This window comes from Zea mays, chromosome 9, assembly GCF_902167145.1.
Source record: "Zea mays cultivar B73 chromosome 9, Zm-B73-REFERENCE-NAM-5.0, whole genome shotgun sequence".
Lineage (NCBI taxonomy): Eukaryota > Viridiplantae > Streptophyta > Magnoliopsida > Poales > Poaceae > Zea > Zea mays.
This window is the reverse complement of record NC_050104.1, coordinates 1,542,612-1,554,382: the sequence shown is the minus strand read 5'-3', so window position 1 is coordinate 1,554,382 and position 11,771 is coordinate 1,542,612.

Genomic DNA, 11,771 nt, shown 5'->3' with positions numbered 1-11,771 from the left:
AGAAATGGTCCCCACCAGAAATCAAATAATGTGGTCTATGGCAAGGAAACATATGTGGGGTGAGGTTAAAAGCCTCTAGTCGATGATCAAAGGCGACACGACCCCCATTTTTGTCGAAAATAGCCATGAATGACCATTTTCAATAATACCGAAGGCTAACACGAATGGATTTTTGACCAAGAAATGGTCTCCACCAGAAATCCAAGAATGTGATCTATGGCAAGGAAACATATATGGGGTGAGGTGTACGAGCCTCTAGTCGATGATAAATGGCCACACAACCCCCATTTTTGTTGAAAATTGCCATGAACGACCATTTTCAATAATTCCGAAGGCTAACACCTAAAGATTTTTGACCAAAAAATGGTCTCCACCAGAAATCCAAGAATGTGATCTATGGCAAGGAAACATATGTGGGGTGAGGCGTATGAGCCTCTTGTCGATGATCAATGGCCACACAACCCCCATTTTTGTCGAAAATAGCCATGAACGACCATTTTCAATAATACCGAAGGCTAACACATTCGGATTTTTGACCAAGAAATGGTCTCCACCACAAATCCAAGAATGTGATCTATGGCAAGGAAACATATGTAGGATAAGGTTTACGAGCCTCTAGTCGATGATCAATGGCCACACAACCCCCATTTTTGTCAAAAATAGCCATGAACGACCATTTTCAATAATACTGAAGGGTAACACCTACGGATTTTTGACCAAGAAATGGTCTCCACCAGAAATCCAAGAATGTGATCTATGGCAAGGAAACATATGTTGGGTGAGGTGTACGAGCTTCTGGTCGATGATCAATGGCCACACAACCCCCATTTTTGTTGAAAATAGCCATGAATGGCCATTTTCAATAATACCGAAGGCTAACACCTACGGTTTTTTGACCAAGAAATGGTCTCCACTAGAAGTCCAAGGATGTGATCTATGGCAAGGAAACATATGTAGGGTGAGGTGTACGAGCCTCTGGTCGATGATCAATGGACACACAACCCCCATTTTGTCGAAAATAGCCATAAACGACCATGTTCAATAATATCGAAGGCTAACACGTACGGATTTTTGACCAAGAAATGGTCTCCACCAGAAATCCAAGAATGTGATCTATGTCAAGGAAACATATGTGGGGTGAGGTGTACGAGCCTCTGGTCGATGATCAACGGCCACACAACCCCCATTTTGTCGAAAATAGCCATGAACGACCATTTTTAATAATTTTGAAGGCTAACACCTACGGATTTTTGACCAAGAAATGGTCTCCACCAGAAATCCAAGAATGTGATCAATGGCAAGGAAACATATGTGGGGTGAGGTGTACGAGCCTCTGGTCGATGATCAGTGAACACACAACCCCCATTTTGTCGAAAATAGCCATGAACGACCATTTTCAATAATACCGAAGGCTAACACCTACGGATTTTTGACCAAGAAATGGTCTCCACCAAAAATCCAAGAATGTGATCTATGGTAAGGAAACATATGTGTAGTGAGGTGTATGAGCCTCTGGTCGAAGATCAATGGCCACACAACCCTCGTTTTTGTCGAAAATAGCCATGAATGACCATTTTCAATAATACTGAAGGCTAACACATTCGGATTTTTGCCCAAGAAATGGTCTCCACTAGAAATCCAACAATGTGATCTATGGCAAGGAAACATGTCTGGGGTGAGGTGTACGAGCCTCTGGTCGATGATCAATGGCCACACAACCCCCATTTTGTCAAAATTAGCCATGAACGACCATTTTCAATAATACTGAAGGTTAACACGTACGGATTTTTGACCAAGAAATGGTCTCCACCAGAAATCGAAAAATTTGATCTATGGCAAGGAAACATATGTTGGTTGAGGTTTACGAGCCTCTGGTCGATGATAAATGGCCACACAACCCCCATTTTAGTCGAAAATAGCCATGAACTACCATTTTCAATAATACCGAAGGCTAACACCTACGGATTTTTGATCAAGAAATGTCTCCACCAGAAATCGAAGAATTTGATCTATGGCAAGGAAACATATGTGGGGTGAGGTGTGCGAGCCTCTGGTCGATGATCAATGGCCACACAACCCCCATTTTTGTCGAAAATAGCCATGAATGACAATTTTCAAAAATACCGAAGGCTAACACCTACGGATTTTTGACCAAGAAATGGTCTCCACCGGAAATCAAACAATGTGATCTATGGCAAGGAAACATATGTGGGGTGAGGTGTACGAGCCTCTGGTCGATGATCAATGGCCACACAACCCCCATTTTTGTCGAAAATAGCCATGAACGACCATTTTCAATAATACTAAAGGCTAACACGTACGGATTTTTGACCAAGAAATAGTCTCCACTAGAAATCAATGAATGTGATCTATCGCAAGCAAACATATGTGGGGTGAGGTGTACGAGCCTCTGGTCGATGATCAATGGCCACACAACCCCCATTTTTGTCGAAAATAGCCATGAACGACCATTTTCAATGACACTGAAGGCTAACACCTACGGATTTTTGACCAAGAAATGGTCTCCACCAGAAATCCAAGAATGTGATCTATGGCAAGGAAACATATGTGGGGTGAGGTGTACGAGCCTCTGGTCGATGATCAATGGCCACACAACCCCGATTTTTGTCGAAAATAGCCATGAACGACCATTTTCAATAATACTAAAGGCTAACACGTACGGATTTTTGACCAAGAAATAGTCTCCACTAGAAATCGAAGAATGTGATCTATCGCAAGGAAACATATGTGGGGTGAGGTGTACGAGCCTCTGGTCAATGATCAATGGCCACACAACCCCCATTTTTGTCGAAAATAGCCATGAACGACCATTTTCAGAGACACTGAAGGCTAACACCTAAGGATTTTTGACCAAGAAATGGTCTCGACCATAAATCCAAGAATGTGATCTATGGCAAGGAAATGTATGTGGGGTGAGGTGTACGAGCCTCTGGTCGATGATCAATGGCCACACAACCCCCATTTTTGTCAAAAATAGCCATGAACAACCATTTTCAATAATACCGGATGCTAACACGTACGAATTTTTGACCTAGAAATGGTATCCACCAGAAATCCAATAATGTGATCTATGGCAAGGAAACATATGTGGGGTGAGGTGTACAAGCCTCTTGTCGATGATCAATGGCCACACAACCCTCATTTTGTCAAAAATAGCCATGAACGACCATTTTCAATAATACCGAAGGTTAACACGTACGGATTTTTGTCCAAGAAATGGTCTCCACCAGAAATCCAAGAATGTGATCTATGGCAAGGAAACATATGTGGGGTGAAGTGTACGAGCCTCTGGTTGATGATCAATGGCCACACAACCCCCATTTTTATCGAAAATAGCCATGAACGACCATTTTCAATAATGCCGAAGGCTAACACCTTCGGATTTTTTATCAAGAAATGGTCTGCACCAGAAATCCAAGAATGTGATCTATGGCAAGGAAACATATGTGGGGTGAGGTGTACGAGCCTTTGGTCGATGATCAATGGCCACACAACCCCCATTTTTGTCGAAAATAGCCATGAACGACCATGTCCAATAATACCGAAGGCTAACACGTACGGATTTTCGACCAAGCAATGGTCTCCACCAGAAATCCAAGAATGTGATCTATGGCAAGGAAATATATGTGGGGTGAGGTGTACGAACCTCTGGTCGATGATCAGTGGCCACACAAACCCCATTTTTGTCGAAAATAGCCATGAATGACCATTTTCAATAATACCGAAGGCTACCACCTACGGATTTTTGACCAAGAAATGGTCTCCACCAAAAATCCAAGAATGTGATCTATGGCAAGGAAACATATGTGTAGTGAGGTGTATGAGCCTCTGGTCGAAGATCAATGGCCACACAACCCCCGTTTTTGTCGAAAATAGCCATGAATGACCATTTTCAATAATACTGAAGACTAACACATTCAGATTTTTGCCCAAGAAATGGTCTCCACTAGAAATCCAATAATGTGATCTATGTCAAGGAAACATGTGTGGGGTGAGGTGTACGAGCTTCTGGACGATGATCAATGGCCACACAACCCCCATTTTGTCGAAAATAGCCATGAACGACCATTTTCAATAATACCGAAGGTTAACACGTACGGATTTTTGACCAAGAAATGGTCTCCACCAGAAATCGAAAAATATGATCTATGGCAAGGAAACATATGTGGGGTGAGGTTTACGAGCCTCTGGTCGATGATAAATGGCCACACAACCCCCATTTTTGTCGAAAATAGCCATGAATGACAATTTTCAAAAATACCGAAGGCTAACACCTACGGATTTTTGACCAAGAAATGGTCTCCACCAGAAATCCAAGAATGTGATCTATAACAAGGAAACATATGTGGGGTGAGGTGTACGAGCCTCTGGTCGATGATCAATGGCCACACAACCCCCATTTTTGTCGAAAATAGCCATGAACGAACATTTTCAATGACACTGAAGGCTAACACCTACGGACTTTTGACCAAGAAATGGTCTCCACCATAAATCCAAGAATGTGATCTATGGCAAGGAAACATATGTGGGGTGAGGTGTACGAACCTCTGGTTGATGATCAATGGCCACACAACCCCCATTTTTATCGAAAATAGCCATGAACGACCATTTTCAATAATGCCGAAGGCTAACACCTTCGGATTTTTTATCAAGAAATGGTCTCCACCAGAAATCCAAGAATGTGATCTATGGCAAGGAAACATATGTGGGGTGAGGTGTACGAGCCTTTGGTCGATGATCAATGGCCACACAACCCCCATTTTTGTCGAAAATAGCCATGAACGACCATGTCCAATAATACCGAAGGCTAACACGTACGGATTTTCGACCAAGCAATGGTCTCCACCAGAAATCCAAGAATGTGATCTATGGCAAGGAAATATATGTGGGGTGAGGTGTACGAACCTCTGGTCGATGATCAGTGGCCACACAAACCCCATTTTTGTCGAAAATAGCCATGAACGACCATTTTCAATAATACCGAAGGCTACCACCTACGGATTTTTGACCAAGAAATGGTCTCCACCAAAAATCCAAGAATGTGATCTATGGCAAGGAAACATATGTGTAGTGACGTGTATGAGCCTCTGGTCGAAGATCAATGGCCACACAACCCCCGTTTTTGTCGAAAATAGCCATGAATGACCATTTTCAATAATACTGAAGACTAACACATTCGGATTTTTGCCCAAGAACTGGTCTCCACTAGAAATCCAATAATGTGATCTATGTCAAGGAAACATGTGTGGGGTGAGGTGTACGAGCGTCTGGACGATGATCAATGGCCACACAACCCCCATTTTGTCGAAAATAGCCATGAACGACCATTTTCAATAATACCAAAGGTTAACACGTACGGATTTTTGACCAAGAAATGGTCTCCACCAGAAATCGAAAAATATGATCTATGGCAAGGAAACATATGTGGGGTGAGGTTTACGAGCCTCTGGTCGATGATAAATGGCCACACAACCCCCATTTTTGTCGAAAATAGCCATGAATGACAATTTTCAAAAATACCGAAGGCTAACACCTACGGATTTTTGACCAAGAAATGGTCTCCACCAGAAATCCAAGAATGTGATCTATAACAAGGAAACATATGTGGGGTGAGGTGTACGAGCCTCTGGTCGATGATCAATGGCCACACAACCCCCATTTTTGTCGAAAATAGCCATGAACGAACATTTTCAATGACACTGAAGGCTAACACCTACGAACTTTTGACCAAGAAATGGTCTCCACCATAAATCCAAGAATGTGATCTATGGCAAGGAAACATATGTGGGGTGAGGTGTACGAGCCTCTGGTCGATGATCAATGGCCACACAACCCCCATTTTTGTCGAAAATAGCCATGAACGACCATTTTCAATAATACCGAAGGCTAACACGTACGAATTTTTGACCAAGAAATGGTCTCCACCAGAAATCCAAGAATGTGATCTATAACAAGGAAACATATGTGGGGTGAGGTGTACGAGCCTCTGGTCGATGATCAATGGCCACACAAGCCCCATTTTTGTCGAAAATAGCCATAAACGACCATTTTTCAATAATACTGAAGGCTAACACATACATATTTTTGACCAAGAAATGGTCTCCACCAGAAATCCAAGAATGTGATCTATGGCATGGAAACATATGTGGGGTGAGGTGTACGAGCCTCTAGTCGATGATCAATGGCCACACAACCCCCATTTTTGTCGAAAATAGCCATGAACGACCATTTTCCATAATACTGAAGGCTAACACATACGGATTTTTGACCAAGAAATAGTCTCCACTAGAAATCCAAGAACGTGATCTATCGCAAGGAAACATATGTGGGGTGAGGTGTACGAGCCTCTGGTCGATGATCAATGGCCACACAACCCCCAGTTTTGTCGAAAATAGCCATGAACGACCATTTTCAATGACACTGAAGGCTAACACCGAAGGATTTTTGACCAAGAAATGGTCTCGACCATAAATCCAAGAATGTCATCTATGGCAAGGAAACGTATGTGGGGTGAGGTGTACGAGCCTCTGGTCGATGATCAATGGCCACACAACCCCCATTTTTGTCAAAAATAGCCATGAACGACCATTTTCAATAATACCGAATGCTAACACGTACGAATTTTTGACCAAGAAATGGTCTCCACCAGAAATCCAAGAATGTGATCTATGGCTAGGAAACATATGTGGGGAGAGGTGTACAAGCCTCTGGTCGATGATCAATGGCCACACAACCCCGATTTTGTCAAAAATAGCCATGAACGACCATTTTCAAAAATACCGAAGGTTAACTCGTACGGATTTTTGTCCAAGAAATGGTCTCCACCAGAAATCCAAGAATGTGATTTATGGCAAGGAAACATATGTGGGGTGAGGTGTATGAGCCTCTGGTTGATGATCAATGGCCACACAACCCCCATTTTTATCAAAAATAGCCATGAACGACCATTTTCAATAATACCGAAGCCTAACACCTACGGATTTTTTACCAAGAAATGGTCTCCACCAGAAATCCAAGAATGTGATCTATGGCAAGGAAACATATGTGAGGTGAGGTATACGAGCCTCTGGTCAATGATCAATGGCCACACAACCCCCTTTTTGTCGAAAATAGCCATGAACGACCATGTCCAATAATACCGAAGGCTAACACGTACGGATTTTTGACCAAGCAATGGTCTCCACCAGAAATCCAAGAATGTAATATATGTCAAGGAAACATATGTGGGGTGAGGTGTACGAGCCTCTGGTCGATGATCAATGGCCACACAACCCCCATTTTGTCGAAAATAGCCATGAACGACCATTTTCAACAATTTTGAAGGCTAACACCTAAAGATTTTTGACCAAAAAATGGTCTCCACCAGAAATCCAAGAATGTGATCTATGGCAAGGAAACATATGTGGGGTGAGGTGTACGAGCCTCTGGTCGATGATTAGTGGCCACACAAACCCCATTTTTGTTGAAAATAGCCATGAACGACCATTTTCAATAATACCGAAGGCTAACACCTACGGATTTTTGACCAAGAAATGGTCTCCACCAAAAATCCAAGAATGTGATCTATGGCAAGGAAACATATGTGTAGTGAGGTGTATGAGCCTCTGGTCGAAGATCAATGGCCACACAACCCCCGTTTTTGTCGAAAATAGCCATGAATGACCATTTTCAATAATACTGAAGGCTAACACATTCGGATTTTTGCCCAAGAAATGGTCTCCACTAGAAATCCAATAATGTGATCTATGGCAAGGAAACATGTGTGGGGTGAGGTGTACGAGCCTCTGGTCGATGATCAATGGACACACAACCCCCATTTTGTCGAAAATAGCCATGAACGACCATTTTCAATAATACCGAAGGTTAACACGTACGGATTTTTGACCAAGAAATGGTCTCCACCAAAAATTGAAAAATATGATCTATGGCAAGGACACATATGTGGGGTGAGGTTTACGAGCCTCTGGTCGATGATAAATGGCCACACTACCCCCATTTTTGTCGAAAATAGCCATGAATGACAATTTTCAAAAATACCGAAGGCTAACTCCTACGGATTTTTGACCAAGAAATGGTCTCCACCAGAAATCCAAGAATGTGATCTATAACAAGGAAACATATGTGGGGTGAGGTGTACGAGCCTCTGGTCGATGATCAATGGCCACACAACCCCCATTTCTGTCAAAAATAGCCATGAACGACCATTTTCAATAATACTGAAGGCTAACACATACGGATTTTTGACCAAGAAATAGTCTCCACTAGAAATCCAAGAATGTGATCTATCGCAAGAAAACATATGTGGGGTGAGGTGTACGAGCCTCTGGTCGATGATCAATGGCCACACAACCCCCATTTTTGTCGAAAATAGCCATGAACGACCATTTTCAATGACACTGAAGGCTAACACCTACAAATTTTTGACCAAGAAATGGTCTCCACCAGAAATCCAAGAATGTGATCTATGGCTAGGAAACAAATGTGGGGTGCGGTGTACGAGCCTCTGGTCGATGATCAATGGCCACACGACCCCCATTTTTGTCGAAAATAGCCATGAACGACCATTTTCAATAATACCGAAGGCTAACACGTACGAATTTTTGACCAAGAAATGGTCTCCACCAGAAATCCAAGAATGTGATCTATGGCTAGGAAACATATGTGGGGTGAGGTGTACAAGCCTCTGGTCGAAGATCAATGGCCACACAACCCCCAATTTGTCAAAAATAGCCATGAACGACCATTTTCAATAATACCGAAGGTTAACACGTACGGATTTTTGTCCAAGAAATGGTATCCACCAGAAATCCAAGAATGTGATCTATGGCAAGGAAACATATGTGGGGTAAGGTATACAAGCCTCTGGTTGATGATCAATGGCCACACAACCTCCATTTTTATCGAAAATAGCCATGAACGACCATTTTCAATAATACCGAAGGCAAACACCTACGGATTTTTTACCAAGAAATAGTCTCCACCAGAAATCCAAGAATGTGATCTATAGCAAGGAAACATATGTGGGGTGAGGTGTACGAGCCTCTGGTCGATGATCAATGGCCACACAACCCCCATTTTTGTCGAAAATAGCCATGAATGACCATGTTCAATAATACCGAAGGCTAACACGTACGGATTTTTGACCAAGCAATGGTCTCCACCAGAAATCCAAGAATGTGATCTATGTCAAGGAAACATATGTGGGGTGAGGTGTATGAGCCTCTGGTCGATGATCAATGGCCACACAACCCCCATTTTTGTCAAAAATAGCCATGAACGACCATTTTCAGTAATACCGAAGGCTAACACGTACAAATTTTTGACCAAGAAATGGTCTCCACCAGAAATCCAAGAATGTGATCTATGGCTAGGAAACATATGTGGGGTGAGGAGTACGAGCCTCTGGTCGATGATCAATGGCCACACAACCCCCATTTTGTCAAAAATAGCCATGAACGACCATTTTCAATAATACCGTAGGTTAACACGTACGGATTTTTGTCCAAGAAATGGTCTCCACCAGAAATCCTAGAATGTGATCTATAGCAAGGAAACATATGTGGGGTGAGGTGTACGAGCCTCTGGTTGATGATCAATGGCCACACAACCCCCATTTTTATCGAAAATAGCCATGAACGACCATTTTCAATAATACCGAAGTCTAACACCTACGGATTTTTTTACCAAGAAATGGTCTCCACCAGAAATCCAAGAATGTGATCTATGGCAACGAAACATATGTGGGGTGAGGTGTACGAGCCTCTGGTCGATGATCAATGGCCACACAACCCCCATTTTTGTCGAAAATAGCCATGAATGACAATTTTCAATAATACAGAATGCTAACACGTACCAATTTTTGACCAAGAAATGGTCTCCACCAGAAATCCAAGAATGTGATGTATGGCTACGAAACATATGTGGGGTGAGGTGCAGAAGCCTCTGGTCGATGATCAATGGCCACACAACCCCCATTTTGTCAAAAATAGCCATGAACGACCATTTTCAATAATACCGAAGGTTAACACGTACGGATTTTTGTCCAAGAAATGGTCTCCACCAGAAATCCAAGAATGTGATCTATGGCAAGGAAACATATGTGGGGTGAGGTGTACGAGCCTCTTGTTGATGATCAATGGCCACAGAACCCCCATTTTTATCGAAAATAGCCATGAACGACCATTTTCAAAATACCGAAGGCTAACACCTATGGATTTTTTTACCAAGAAATGGTCTCCACCAGAAATCCAAGAATGTGATCTATGGCAAGGAAACATATGTGGGGTGAGGTGTACGAGCCTCTGGTGGATGATCAATGGCCACACAACCCCCATTTTTGTCGAAAATAGCCATGAACGACCATGTTCAATAATACCGAAGGCTAACACGTACGGATTTTTGACCAAGCAATGGTCTCCCCCAGAAATCCAAGAATGTGATCTATGTCAAGGAAACATATGTGGGGTGAGGTGTACGAGCCTCTGGTCGATGATCAATGGCCACACAACCCCCCATTTTGTCGAAAATAGCCATGAACGACCATTTTCAATAATTTTGAAGGCTAAGACCTACGGATTTTTGACCAAGAAATGGTCTCCACCAGAAATTCAAAAATGTGATCTATGGCAAGGAAACATATGTGGGGTGAGGTGTACGAGCCTCTGGTCGATGATCAGTGGCCACACAAACCCCATTTTTATCGAAAATAGCCATGAACGACCATTTTCAATAATACCGAAGGCTAACACCTACGGATTTTTGACCAAGAAATGGTCTCCACCAAAAATCCAAGAATATGATCTATGGCAAGGAAACATATGTGTAGTGAGGTGTATGAGCCTCTGGTCGAAGATCAATGGCCACACAACCCCCGTTTTTTGTCGAAAATAGCCATGAATGACCATTTTCAATTATACTAAAGGCTAACACATTCGGATTTTTGCCCAAGAAATGGTCTCCACTAGAAATCCAACAATGTGATCTATGGCAAGGAAACATGTGTGGGGTGAGGTGTACGAGCCTCTGGTCGATGATCAATGGCCACACAACCCCCATTTTGTCGAAAATAGCCATGAATGACCATTTTCAATAACACCGAAGGTTAACACGTACGGATTTTTGACCAAGAAATGGTCTCCACCAGAAATCAAAAAATATGGTCTATGGCAAGGAAACTTATGTGGGGTGAGGTTTACGAGCCTCTGGTCGATGATAAATGGCCACACAACCCCCATTTTTGTCGAAAATAGCCATGAAGGACAATTTTCAAAAATACTGAAGGCTAACACCTACAGATTTTTGACCAAGAATTGGTCTCCACAAGAAATCCAAGAATGTGACCTATGGCAAGGAAACATATGTGGGGTGAGGTGTACGAGCCTCTAGTCGATGATCAATGGCCACACAACCCCCATTTTTGTCGAAAATAGCCATGAACGACCATTTTCAATAATATCGAAGGCTAACACCTACGGATTTTTGACCAAGAAATGGTCTCCACCAAAAAACCAAGAATGTGATCTATGGCAAGGAAACATATGTGTAGTGAGGTGTATGAGCCTCTGGTCGAAGATCAATGGCCACACAACCCCCGTTTTGTCGAAAATAGCCATGAATGACCATTTTCAATAATACTGAAGGCTAACACATTCGGATTTTTTCCCAAGAAATGATCTCCACTAGAAATCCAACAATGTGATCTATGGCACGGAAACATGTGTGGGGTGAGGTGTACTAGCCTCTGGTCGATG